General features: G+C 37.2%; 1 protein-coding gene across 7 annotated transcripts in view; it reads right to left on the minus strand.

The window, feature by feature from the left end:
* MAP3K13 (mitogen-activated protein kinase kinase kinase 13) overlaps positions 1 to 14,932 on the minus strand; it is a 152,333-nt gene that overhangs the window by 122,706 nt on the left and 14,695 nt on the right. For 2 of the 7 annotated variants that reach the window (XM_046659758.1, XM_046659753.1), the window contains exons 1-2: positions 8,175 to 8,201; positions 1,362 to 1,437 (exon numbers count right to left, since the gene is read on the minus strand). The gene's annotated coding sequence lies outside the window, so the exon portion shown is untranslated. Of the gene's footprint in view, positions 1 to 1,361; positions 1,438 to 8,174; positions 8,250 to 14,932 lie in introns of those variants that run through there. The other 5 variants (XM_046659756.1, XM_046659752.1, XM_046659761.1 and 2 more) reach the window with 5 other exon arrangements.

Here is a 14,932-nt window from a genome sequence, read left to right on the forward strand (position 1 = left end):
GCAGGCGGCCCAGTGCTTCGTTGGTTCGAATCCTGGGCACGGACATGGCACTGCTCATCAAACCACGCTGAGGCAGTGTCCCACATGCCACAACTAGAAGGACCCACAACAAAGAATATACAACTATGTACCGGGGGGGCTTTGGGGAGAAAAAGGAAAAAAATAAAATCTTTAAAAAAAGAATCAAAAGGGAATGCTAGAAAAAATAAATATCGAAATTGAAGAATTCATTAATACATGCTATTGAGTGAAGGTAACTTCTGTACTGGGTTGTAAGGTTTTCATGTTTTTCTTTATTCAACACTATTAACATCCACCTATATATTGGTGATTTCCAATTTGCTATTGATTGCTTCTAATGTGTGTCTTGTATCATTTAAGTGTATTGTTTGAACATTTTATTCTTGAATCTTTCAATTGGAAAAAGTTCTGGCAAAATTATTTTCTCTTTCAGTTTGTCAAAGCAGTCATGTAAGCCACCTTGTTTTTCATTTCTGTTCCTATGGAAATTATCTAATCATTTTCCAGAAAATAGATTATATAAGGAGCCTTTTTCACTTTTTTAATTTGTAACTTTTTATGGTCCTTCTTTGATGAGTTTTTCTGCTAGTTTATGATCCCTTAGTTATTTTATGGAACTTCAGTGAGGAAAGCTTGTAGTTTCCTAGACACCTGGCAGCCATTGTGTTCCCCACCCCCATCATCTTTTTAAATTCTGAAAGCTGTAAGAACAATAGAAAGACAGCCTAGAGGTGGGGTTCGGTAGCTCTTAAACCTTCCATTCTGATTATAATAAAAGACCAGGCTGCTAGAAAAGAGATCAAGTTTCTTTTAGCTTCCACGTCCAGATTAATAAGCAGTAGAGTTATACAAGCATAATCCATTCTACCCCCTCAACTCCAGGTTCTTCTGTGGTACTTCTCATCCTTCTGTTTATCCTACCTTAATACAACCTAAAAATTGGTTTTTAATTACTAACGTAAAATTCCATTTATTGTCATCTATGTTGTTATCTTGCTTTTACTTATGTGCCTAAGTATTTCTCTTGACTGTTTTTCTTTGATGAAATGTGTCATAAAGTTCTGTGAAAGGTGTGTTTACTTTGTGCTGCATTTATTGAGAAGTAGAAAAAAGGTTGTTCTATGCTTTCCAGGTGTTCCATAATTATCTTTGATGTCTGTGAAACATCCTGTGTAAATCGTTTCTGCTAAGTGTGTATTGCACATGTATTTTGAAATGAATTTGACCAGGATCCATCACACCATTTTGCTATGGTAACACTGGCATACATCTCACAACACGGCATTCATGATTTATTCCTTACATTCTAGAGTGATGCTCAAAGTACTATATTTTCTTACCTGGTTATCATTACGTTTGTTGTCCTGTGAAGAAGGCCAGAGTGGATATTATTATCTTATGTTCCAGATGAGGAAGCTGTGACATGGACAGAGATGATTAAATGAGACAGCACATGGGAAAGCATCTGTGACAGCGTCTAGTATGTATGTACATGTGTGTGTGTACATACATACATACATAGACACACACATACATATTTATTTAGATGTATTTTTGCAATGAGGACGAGGGCAATTTTTTCTCTTTAAAGAAATATATATACTTACTATCAAAAAGCAAATTAGTGGCAGATCTAAAATTAAAGCTCCTTCTAGGCATGTACAGTCTTTCTAGCAAGCTCTATTTCGATGACACAGACGACATTTCCAAATCTGGAAATGTTATTAGCTTTGCACATTCAGGACAAACTAATATCTATTACAGTAGTTCAATGTTTTAATTACAATCCAGAGACATTATAGGGACACTTCCTTAAACTTTCTTTTCAGTATGTATTTCTACTGGCATTACAAAGCATCCTGACTACTTCCTGAGGTCTCTTGCCCTAAACAGGGGAGAGCCTTGGGCCAAATTTTGATTTAGGTGAAGTTTGGTTTTGGATTCCTTCTACTTTCTCTTCTGGTTCTTCTCCTACTTCTTACGTGACAAACGTACTCCATGAAAATCAGTTCGTGGGCGGCAACAGCAGGTGGAGGAATCTGGTGAACTATGAGTCAGAAAGTAGGAATGCCACAGCAAAAAGCCCTTCCAGCAATTAGGACCTGGGAGAGCTATAGGAGTTGAGCAATCTGAGAGAAGCAAAAGGTTGGCGACGTGGAGTTTGACAGGCAGTGAGGCAGAGCAGGCCAAACAAGTATATGGAACGAGCAGCAGGGAAAATGCAAAATGCTTTGCACCTTCAATCAGTCTTTATTCCTCTTACTATGGTGAATTCCAACCTAATATGATACTTGTCTATAATCCTACTGGTAATAATAGAAACTGTAACAGTTGGTTGGCTGACCAGTCAATTTGGAGTGGGGAGTGATCACAGTTCTTTTGGCAGAAGGGTTCTCTTTATTCTGGTTGTTGAAATGGATGCAATTACATTAATTCACACTCAAGAGGGAGAAAATGATCATTAACTTATTACAGGTCTCAAAAATAGTATGTTTTGAGGAGAGAACCAAAGCAACACTTCTCCGTGTATGTTCTGTGGCATACTCACTCCTGCATTTTAGTTCAATGCTTCAGATGAAAAAGGATTCTGTGGCGAAACACTTTGAGAAATGCTGTATGACCCTCTTACTAGAAACATAAACATATTTAAGGTCCTGAGAAGTCTTGCAGTAAGTACACAATCTCACTTAATTTTATTTAATTCACTTTTTGGTTAGTGCTTTTAGTGTCCCACTCAAAAAATCTTTCCATACCGCAAGATTGCAAAGATATTTTGTTTTTTCTAGCTTTCTGGTTCTGATTTTTATGTTTACATCTATGATCCATATCTATTTAATTTTTGTGTAGGGAGTGAGAAAGACGTGAAGGTTCTTTTTTCCTTCCTATAAGAAAATCTATTTGATCCAGCAACATGTTTAAAAAGACTATCCATTTCCCATTGAATTGACTTGCCACCTTGATCAAAAATCAATTGACCTTATGCATGTGGGTCTGTGTCTGGATGTACGATTCTGTTCCACTGATATATTTGTCTATCCTTAGGGTAATACTGGATTATTGTAGCTTTATAGTTAAGTCTTGGAATCACATATCATAAATCCTTTTCAAGATTGTTGTTGTCCCTTTTCAAGATTGTTTTCATTATTCTATATCCATTGCATTTCCAGATAAATTTCAGAATCAGCTTGACAATTTGTCCAAAAATTCCTCCTGGAATTTTGATAGGGATTGCACTGGATCTATACATTAATTAACGGAAAATTGGCATCTTAACAATTTTGAGTTTTATAATGCATGATCATGGTATATATATATATATACATTGAACTTTTTGTTTTGGTCTTCTTTAATTTTTCTTAGCAACGTTTTATAGTTTTCAGCATAGAGGTCTTCTGTTCTTTTTAAACATTTTATTTTTCCTTTTTCTCCCCAAAGGCCTCCGGTATATAGCTATGTATTTTTAGTTGTGGGTCCTTCTAGTTGTGGCATGTGGGACGCTGCCTCAGCATGGCCTGATGAGCGGTGCCATGTCCACGCCCAGGATCCGAACCGGTGAAACCCTGGGCTGCCGAAACGGAGCACGCGAACTTGACCGCTCAGCCACGGGGCCCACCCCTCAAGATTTCTTCTTATATATTTGATAATTTTTAATGGTGATGCTTTCATTTATTTTCTAATTGTTTTAACTGTTCAAATTTTTTCTAATACAATCTTTTATATTGACTATAACCCGTGACCTTGCTAAATTCATTAATTAGTTCAAATAGTCTTTATATTCTACAGGGTTTTCTATGTACACAATCATGCCATGTGTGAGTAATGAGTTTTACTTCCTTTCTGAACTTTGGCCTTTTATTTCTTTTTCTTGCCTTATCATACTGGCCCTATACTAAGCGCTTAACATACATCATCTCATTTAATCTTTATAACAACTCAATGTTATTCCTATTTTACAGATAAGAAAACTGAGACTCAGAAATATTTAGTATCTTGCCCAGTCAAGATTGCACATCTATTAACAGATCTAGAATTCAAACCCAGGCACTCTTACTCCAAACCTGAACCAATGACTATTAGATTATAAATTTGGAAAACTCAGAGGCAAAAAAGTAAAAGACGTTATTAAATTAATAATAGAAAAAAATCCATTAAGGACAAAGAATATAAACAGTTCACAGAAAAAAGGGCAGGTTTCTTTTAAATACAAAAAGATGCTCAACCTCACTCACAATGAGAGAAATACATATTAAAACTATGCTAAAATGGTACAGCCAGTATGGAAAACAGTATAGCAGTTCCTCAAAAAATGAAAAATAGAAGTACGATATGATCCAGCAATCTCACTTCCGGGTATATACTCAAAAGAACTGAAAGCAGGACCTCAAAGAGTTATCTGCACACTCATGTTCACAGCAGCACTGTTCACAATAGCCAAGAGGTAGAAGCAATCCAAATGTCCATCGATGGATGAATACATAAACAAAATGTGGTATATACACACAATGGAATATTATTCAGCCTTAAAAAGGAAGGAAATCATATAATTTGCTACAACATGGGTGAAACTTGAGGCCTTTATGCTAAGTGAAATAAGCCTCACAAAAAGACAAAAACTGTATGATTCTACTTATATGAGGTATCTAAGATATCTAAATGAAGTATTTAAATTCATAAAAAAAGAATGGTGGTTGTCAGGGGCTGGTAGCAGGGGCAAATGGAGAGTTGTTATTTAATGGGTATAGAGTTTCAGTTTTGCAAGATGAGAAAGTTCTGGAGAACTGTTGCACAACAATGTGATTATACTTAAAAGCACTGAACTGTACACTTAAAAATGGTTAAGATAGGGGGCCGGCCCATGGCTGAGTGGTGAAGTTCGCACGCTCTGCTTCAGCGGCCTGGGGTTTCTCCAGTTCTGATCCTGGGTGCAGACGTGGCACTGCTTAATGTGGTGTCCCACATAGCACAACCAGAAGGACCTACAACTGGAATATCCAACTATGTACTGGGGGGCTTTGGGGAGAAGAAGGAAAAAAAAATTGGCAACAGATGTTGTTAGCTCAGGTGCCAATCTCAAAAAAAAATGGTTAAGATGATAAATTTTTATGTGTTTTTTATCACAATTTAAAATCTAAAAATTATTTTTAAAAACTTTAACACAAATTTTATTATAAATTCTAAAACAAAAAACTATGCTGAAACCTTTTTTTTTTGTTTTTTTGAGGAAGATTAGCCCCGAGCTAACTGCCGCCAATCCTCCTCTTTTTGCTGAGGAAGGCTGGCCCTGAGCTAACATCCGTGCCCATCTTCCTCTTCTTTATATGGGGACGCCTGCCACAGCATGGCTTGTCAAGTGGTGCCATGTCCGCACCCGGGATCCGAACTGGTGAACCCCAGGCCGCTGAAGCAGAACGTGTGCACTTAACTGCTGTGCCACCAGGCTGGCCCCTGAAACCATTCTTTAACCTATCAGATTGGCAATAATCCAAAAGTCTGATAACACTCTCAGTTGGCAAGGATACGGGAAATAGTACTTTTATACATTGCTGAGGGAATAATGGAACAGTCTCTATGGAAGGCAACTATGCAGTACCTATGACACCTTTTGATCTAGCAGTTCTACTCTGGTGAATTATACAGATATACTGTATGCATAAATGAAATGATATATGTACAAGGTTATGAACCTCAGCATTCTTTATAATAGGAAGATACTGGAAACAACCAAAATGCCCATCACTAGGTGACTAGTTACATTATAGTACATTCATACAGTGGAATATGCAGCTATTTAAAAATGAGGACACTCGCTATGTACTGATACGGAAAGCGATTCAACATGTAAGTGAGAAAATTAAGAAGAGTATATGTAACAGTATGTGTAAAAAGGAGGGAAGTAAGAATCTCTTCATACTTTTATATTTCCTCGCACATACTTCATGAAACTCTGGAAGGATACATGGAAAAATACTAATAGTGGTTTGGGGGCCCTGAATAGGAACTGAATGGATAGGGCACTGGTTGGGGTGGGAAAACTTTTCAATGTATATCTTTTTATATGTTTTGGTCTTAGAACCACGTGACTATATCACCTATTCAAAAAACTAAGCCAAAAATTCCTATGCCTAAAAGTAAATTTTAAAAACACCAATTGACATTAATTTATTCATAAAATGAATATTTACCAAGTGTCTACTATATGCCAAGTAGGCACTGTTTTGGACTCTGGCAATATATTACTGAAGGAGATCAAGTTTTGTCCTCATAGAACTGACATTCCAGTGGGAAGGGGGAGTGCTGTTATTTTAGATAGGTGGGAAGGGTTCTCTGAGGAGGAGGCATTTGAGTAGAGATCTGAATAAAGGGAAGGAAGAAACAATGTATGGGAAGAGCTTTCCAGGCAGCAAAGGCCCTGGACAGAAACAAGCTTGATGGGCCCAGGAACAGCAAAAACACCTATGTAGCTGAACGAGGAGAACAATGTTAGGCAATGAAGTTAAACAAATTGTCAGAGAAGGCAGATCATGTGGGCTTTGTAGGACATAAGCAAGGGTTGAGATGTTATAGGCAGCTAATGGAGGTTTTCAAAAAAATCCAAAAGAGTCTTCGTTAAGATTCAGCCAGTACACACCTGTATGGCCTCCAGGTTGCTAAAAGACTGAAATATTTCAAATCTGGTTAGGAAACAGCTGCTTCCCTGGTAATAGTGTCACCTGCCATGCTGGCTTCTTTCCTAAGATCATGCCGTTGCTCACCCCCCCCTCCACCCCCCTCCCCCTATCCAATGCCCACGCCCCACCTCTTGCCCCAGGAACCAACAACTAAATAAGTAACCTTGCCCAGCAGAGGCTATTGAGTTGGGAGAGTTAATCAGCTCAGGAAACTAGAATCATTGAGATTCAGCAACCTAAGGAATGAGTAAAGATTTCACTTCATTACAGTCCTAGAGCCTGCTTAGGACAGTGTGTCTTGGGCTTCCATTCCACTAAGGGTCAGGTAGGGCCCACTACCGTCATCTGGGCTCCCGCTCAGTCCAGCAAGAAGCAGCAGCAGGCTGGAGACATAGACCGAACATCCCTGAGGTCTGAGACGAAGATAGAGGGAAGGGGAAGCCCAGTGTACTTCTACACAAACAATCTGCCTCCTCAGTCCTCCTTGAGTGATTTCAAAGGCTACTGGCCAACAGTCAGCCCTTACAACTTTTATATAATATATTAACCACGTCAAACTTGGTTTCTATATTCAAAGTCATAAAATTGTCCTGTGCCAGGAGGATTTTTAAAAATACATCATGGCAAAGGGAAATAGAAAATATCAACCTCTCCAACACCAAATGCGACCATAACATTCTCATAGCTACACTCAAGAAAGTCAATGTTTGTGTAACAATGTGTAGTTCCTGGAATCCTAATCTCAACAGAGAATTACAACAGCTGAAACACAGCAATTTTAATTTCACAAATGAAACTTATTTTACACACTATAGTACCGGGAATTTAGTCTGGAAAATTAGTACACACGTCAAAATCTTAAAAACAGATTTCTCCAAAGTTGCGTGAAATTTCTAAGCTGCTTGCCATTTCATCCATTTCACAAAGTTCCTCCTCTTTGAAAATACATTCTGCTGCTCTTAAATCTAGGATCCCAATATCTTATTACATCATATTAAGTTCTACTTTATTCTCATTCATTTAATTTCTTTGAACATCAAAACGTCCAGTTTAATTACCTGAGAGACTACTAAATATTTGCTAACATAAACTTGTAACATGAGCCTAAACTAAAGGAAAAGCAACTGGAAAGAACATCAAGGAGAAATCTAAGCACCGCGTAGAAATAATCAACCTCTGGGTACCAGACATCTATTCACTCACTTTTATTTTCTGACTGTCAACATCTTCATTCAATCAGAGACAAGACGTTAAAAATCATCTTATGCAAGCAGGACCTGTTTTAGCAGAACACTTGCTCGAAAACTTCACGGCTTTCATTTTTAAAAATAAAACTATTTGTGAAATGCTGAAACTTTCTTTTAAATAGATCTAGTACACGAGATTTAGGACCAGGCAGGACGTAAATTTAATCTTAGATGGAAACTACTCCTGTGATCCTTTTATATTCAAATGTAATAAGATTTTTTTAAAAAAACTACTTACACCACAGCAAGCTGAAGTCTAGACAGCCAGCATGAAACGATCAGCAGCCGCCTGTTTCCTCACAGACTAAACTTTGTTCCCTTCCTGGCTGTTCCTGCTTAGGTTCACACTGATACACATTTACTGTGGCCTTGGAAGCTACCACTCAACCGAGCGAGGTGGGAGGGTTTGTTAATCTAACTCTTGCTTGATAACCGCTTATCAGCAACTCCTCAAAGGCAGAGTTCAACGTGGTTAAAGAGACAAATGTAATGAAGATTATAGGGAAAGACTGAAAAATCTCATAATCTCTGATGGCCGGGCTTTGGTTTCAGAGGGATTTCTTTCCCATATGTTCCCAGAAAAAAAACCAAAAAACAAAAAACGATAGGCTTCTGAGCTTCAAAAATCTTGCTTTCTTCCTTTGATAAAAGTTTTCCCACCTGCTCAGAATCTATATTTTGTGCAATCATGGCAAAAAGAGGCCAGAAAGTTGCTTCTCTTCCCCCATCACCTCCATTTTTCCCGACTCTTTCACTAGTTAGGCAAATAATGCAGAGTTCCTGTTAAACTTAGTACTTTCTGGCATTGAAACCACCTGCTTATCTAAGGTAAAATAAGAACTTGGATCGCAAATTCTATTCTTTGCAAGATAAAATATTATGCTGCTTCATCCCCTTCCACATCCCTAAGCTTCTTTCCTCTGAACTACTATACTTCTGTAATTTGTGACATTAGCCTTTGAAGCAAAAACCACTTATTACGTACTTACTGCACTAATCACTTTATAAACATGATCTCATTCTCTCCTAGGCAATAAACTTGGGGATCATCTTCAATTCTTCTTAGTCTGATTCTCTGTACCTAATTATCCCCTTCACTATCCTGGTGATCCTCTGCCATAAGCACTGTGGTAGGCAGATAATGCCCTCCACCCCGCCTCCCCCCCGCCCCAAAGATGTCCAGAGCCTAATCACCAGAATCTGTGAATATGTTACCTTACATGGCAGAAGGGACTTTGTAGATGGATTACAGTGAAGGACTTTGAGATGGGGAAATTATTCAGACGTGTCCAATCTAAGCACATGAATCCTTTGAAAGCAGTGAACCTTTCCCAGCTGTGGCCAGAGAGAGGCAATGTGTGGACTTGATTTGCTCTCGCTGGCTCTGAAGATGGGGGATGGGGGCTGCTAGAAGCTGGAAAAGGTAAGGAGACACATTCTCCTCCAGAGCCCCCAGAAAGGGACGTGGACCTGATGACACCTATGTTTTAGTCTAGTGAGACCCCTGTTGGATTTTTGACCTACAGAGCTGTAAGATAATAAATTGTGTTGTTTTAAGAAACTAGGTTTGTGATAATTTGTTATGGTAGCAACAGAAAAGTAATACATTTTAATTTACTTTAATTTCAAAATGTCCCTTTGAAAATATAATACCCAGAACTGAATAGAATATGCCAAATGAGGTCTGATGAAGAAAAAAAACTGTGGAATTATCAAATTCCTTAATCTGGATGCTATACTTTTATAAATGCAACTCAAGATTGTTTTAGATTTTTAACGCATTATGCTTGTAAGTTAGTGGATTCCTAAGTTTTTGTCACATGAATTACATCAAACCAGGTGTCTGACTCTATCCTCAGTCCTGTTTTCAACTAATTTTGGAGAAGAAATGCAGAGCTTTACATTCAATCCTTTAAAATTTCACCTTACTGGTTTTAGCTCATCCTTCCAAACTATTAAGATAATTTTGAATCCTGCCTCTGTACTCTGTCATAGGGAGTATTCTTTTTAAGGCGAACTGCATCTACGTATCCCCATGTATTCACCAGGCTATTCATAAACAAACATTGAGCAGTCAAGATCAAGAACTGAGTTCTGTTATTAGAGATCTTCAATTTGACACTGATCCATGAATCAATACTCTTTGGGTACACAAATTTGGTCAGTTACAAAACCACCTACTCTGAAATAGCTTACTTTTTTTTAACTTCTCAAACGTATCAGGAGAATAAAATGCCTTAATAAATAAAAATATGTCTAGAGCGTACCAATCCACTAGAACTCTGCTGGGAACAGAGATGTGGTTAGTTTCATAGGAGCAGTTTTTTTGTAATTCGGTGCTGTTTCAGTGATTATCATTTTCTTTTTTAAGAGTTTACAAACTATCAGTAAATTATTCTTTGTAGAAGTCTACTTGAAATTAAAAGGCAGTTTTCCCAATTGTAGGAAGTGACAATGATCTCTGTCTCAAAAGAGGAGATATAAGTAGAGGGGGAAGGGGGGAACACTACGAAAGATGACCTGGTGGAAGGAATGAGCACTGTGTGCCCTTGGGAGAGGATAAAAACCAGACTGATCAGAGCAGTTGTGGTTGTCGGAAGTAGCATGAAACCAGGGTTGAAACATATGATGTAAAGTCTTGAAAAGGGAACTAGGATTTTAACTTAATATATTAGAACACAGGAAAAACTGAAAGCCTGTGAATAAAGAAAATAAAATACTAAGAGGGGTAATTCAATAACCTAATTGAAAAATGGGCAAAATATATGAACAGGTCACAGAAGAAGAATTATTAATGGCTCTCAACTATACGAAAACATACTCCACCTCACTCATTATAAGAGAAATGTAATTTAAAAGTACAATGACATTATTTTAACCTATCAAATTGGCAAAGTTACAAAACTCTCAATACACAATGTTGATGAGGTTATGGGAGAAATAATGGAGGATAAATTGGTAGAACCTCTCTGAACAGCAAATTGGCAATCAAATCATGAACACATAGACCCTTTCACCCAGCAATAACTAAAAACATACACATGTAAAATGACATATGTCCACGGATAGTCATTACAGCATCATATGCAAAAGTAAAAGCTGTCAATCAGTAGGGAACTGGTAAGTTCAATTACAGTACAGCTATTCAATGGGATACTGGAAAAAATAATAAGGCAACTTTGTATTACTGATTTAAGAATGATCAAGCTGTATTAAGTTTTACAAAAGTAAGGTATAGAGCAGTATATTTAGAATGCAACTATTTACGTGTATGTTTGAGAGAATGTGGCGTGTGTGTATGTGTGTATGTGCAGAATCTCTCTGGAAGAATACCTAAGAAACCAGAAAAGTGAGTTGTCTTTATGGAAGGGACCGGATATCTATGGTTCAGAGGTGAGAAGCAGACTTATCCATACTTTTGTCCTTCTTGAATTTTTACCAAAGCTGGTATTACTTATTTAAAAATAAATAGATATGCTAAATGGCAATGTGGCATCCTGGAATAGAAAAAGTACAGAAGTGGAAAATCTGGTGAAAACCAAATAAAATCTGGACTTTAGTTAATAGTCAAGTACCAACGGTAATTTCTTAATTTTGACAAATGAGCCATGGTTATGTAAGATGTTAACATCAAGAGAAATTAGGTGAAAGAACTATTTTTGCAACTTTTCTGTAAACCTAAAATTATTCCAAAAATAAAAAGTTTATTAAAACAAAAATAAATAAAGATTTAAAGAATTATTAGGACAGCTATGGTGGAAATGACTTGGAGATTAGAACCAAAGATGCCAGATGAGAAACTGGGAGGATCTTGGCAGGTAATGAGGTAATGAGGGCCTGAATTAGGGTAAAAGTCATGAAAATACAATGAAAAGAACTAATATAGATATAAGATACATTTCAAAAGAAAAAAGTCAACAAAATAATTGCAAAGCAGAGAGCAAAGAACACTGATACTAGACAAAAGATGAAAATTAGAGGAGGAAGCTGGTTTGAAGGGGAGTGAGATTCATTTAATTCATTCATTCAATAAATATTTGTTGGTACCTACCATGCCAGGCACTGTGCAACGCACTGGGGATGTGAGAGGGAGTTTATAAATGTTAAGTATGAAGTGACCCTAAAACCTCCTAGTTGAATTGTCTAAGAAGCATCTGGACATATAGGATGAGAGTGCAGGTGAGAGACAGAACTGCAACAGCTGAGAAAGGTGATACAGAGTGAGGAAGGAGAGGCAAAAACTGAGCCGTGGGACAGAAATACAATTAGGGGAAGAGAGTAGTAGCAAAGAAGAGAGGGAAGGAATGGCCAAAGGGTTTTGAAAAGAAGCAAGATAGGGTAATTTCCTGGAAACCGAGATAAAAGAATGGTCAAAGAAGAAGCCTTCCATCAAATGCACTGTCCAAGAAATGAGGATATACAATACACCACAAGACAGCAGATTTAAAAGAGAGAGAGAGATTATTTATCCTTTAGGTCTATAGCTAGAACTTAGCTACATACTTAGAGGGAAATCACAGTGTCAACCATACTTAAGATGCTTAATCAATGCTATTTGAGAATGATGAATACATACCAAGTACTAACCAATACTATATACATATATGCCTATGTGTATATGAGTATATACATATGCGTAAAAACATATATATATGTGTGGTGTGTGTGCATACATACATACCCCACATACTATAAATATAGGTGTTATTAAAAGAATTGGTGACTATGCTTCAAATTCTAATTTATGTAAAAAGCCCTGAAACCCTGACTTATGTGTAGTGTACAAAATACCAGTAAAATGGAAGTGCAGTTTTCAGATGTAATTCTCTGCCAAGTAAATTAAAATACTACTTTGGCATTTCATCTTCATAAAGCAGGCTAAGCATAAATTTGAAAGCTTTGCTCTGATATTTTCCATCTAATTTTAAACAGCCTCAGCCTACAAGCCAGAAGGCAATACTCCCACCAAGTAAAGATTTCTTTTAAATCTTTTGTGTGAAAAGCCATTAGAGCAGTAACAGTGTAATACACAGGAGCTTCTTGAAAATGTAATTGAAAAACTATGTAGCATTAGCGATTTTTCTAAAATAAACTGTCTAGTCTGATGTCATCTGAATGGAGAAATTAATATCATCATTTATTATCCTAATGTAATTCTGATATATAAAGATTTTTACTATTTAAAAGAAAATCAATTTTAAGAATACATAGGCAAAGCAAACCAGCTTCTTTTCCAAACGTTTGGGTTTCTAAACTAAAGTTACATAGTAAACAGCTTTCATGACCCCATCTTGTATACAGGGTCTGAAAGTACCTCTCCAGGCTGAGAAACACAAAGCTAATGCAACACTAACCCTGGAAGACAGGCTTAAAGCTCTCGCAAGGACCTCATTCAGCCCAGGTTGTTGGCTTTCAGAATTAATAACAGCTATGGAGCAGCTGTCACTTCTTAACATTGTCTATTGCCTATAACTCTCTTGCTACCACATTTTAAAGGAATTTTAACATTATCATGTTTTGAGAAAGCAAACCTGAATTGGCATTTTAGGAAATAATAAATTATTTTTTTTTCCTTCTTGACCTTCATAATCAGGAGATTGGTAGACTTCTCAATGATTCCAATTTTGTTGTAAATGTATATTCAGAGAATGTGAATTGATACAAGCACTTTGGATGTCAGCTAAATGGAATTATTAATACCACCGTGTAATTTGATATTACCTAGAAAAGTTGAAGAAGCATGTGCGTACAACCAGCACTACAACTCCCAGGCACACGCTCCAGCAGAGCTTCGCAACTGCTGTGTCATGGTAACTTAGTGTGCAATGAATGGGTTACAGGTGCGCCCAGATATGGATCTCATCAGCCCTCCAGCAAAGCACAAGCCCCAGGCCAGAGACACAGCTTCATTCCTTTAATGCAGTGTGTTGTACAAATATTATCTATCATTTTCTATGTGTGCTATGACATGAAAAAGCTTGGGAAACGTTGACAGAGAAGTTCTTGCATATGTACGGCAGATACATATACAGGAATATATGTACATATAGGAGCAGTGTTTGTAATAACTAAAAACTGAAACATCACAAATGTCCATCAATCAATTCATCTGCTAATAAATTATGGAATACTCACACAACACAATATTATACAGCAGCAAAAACTAATGAGTAAAAGCTATATGTACTGACATGGATAAATCTAAGACTATAATATTAAATTAAAAAAAGTAAGCTCCAGAGCCAGCCCTCATGGCCTAGTGGTTAAAGTTCAGTGCTCTCACCGCTTTGGCGGCCTGGGTTTGGTTCCCAGTGCAAACACCACACCACTCATCTGTCAGTAGCCATGCTGTGGCAGTGGCTCATGTAGAAGAACTAGAAGGACTTACAACTAGAATATACGATTATGTACTGGGGCTTTGGGGAGGAAGAAAAAAGAGAGGAAGATTGGCAACAGATGTCAGCTCAGGGCGAATCTTTCCTAGAAAAAGAAAAACATCAAAGTAGAATTAGCTATACTTAAAAAAAAAAAAAAAAGTCCCAGAAAAATACATACTATGTAATTGCATCTTTATAAAGTTCAAAAACATGTAAAACTAATCAATATGCTGTTTAGGGATACAGATATGTGACAAAACCATTGAAAAAAGCAAGAAAATTATTAACACAAAATTCAGAACTTTGGTTACCTCTGAGAGAACAGGAAAAGTTTGGGATCAGAGAGGAGTACACAGGAGATATTGGAAGTAATGGTAATATTGCTAAAACTAGACTGTAGGTAACATATGTTCTCCATATAGTTATTCCATAAGCCTTACCTACTCAATATTGAATAAACATCTTTTATAAAAGCCCTATTCTGTCCAAAGGTAGATAGTGAAGGCATCTGCCATCTCTGCAACAGTATGAGGTACATGCAATAGGAGGGACAGAAAGTATCAAATTAGAGAGACACTGAACCTTCACAAAGGCCCTACAGACATACACAACTGCGACA

This window comes from Equus quagga, chromosome 4, assembly GCF_021613505.1.
Source record: "Equus quagga isolate Etosha38 chromosome 4, UCLA_HA_Equagga_1.0, whole genome shotgun sequence".
NCBI lineage: Eukaryota > Metazoa > Chordata > Mammalia > Perissodactyla > Equidae > Equus > Equus quagga.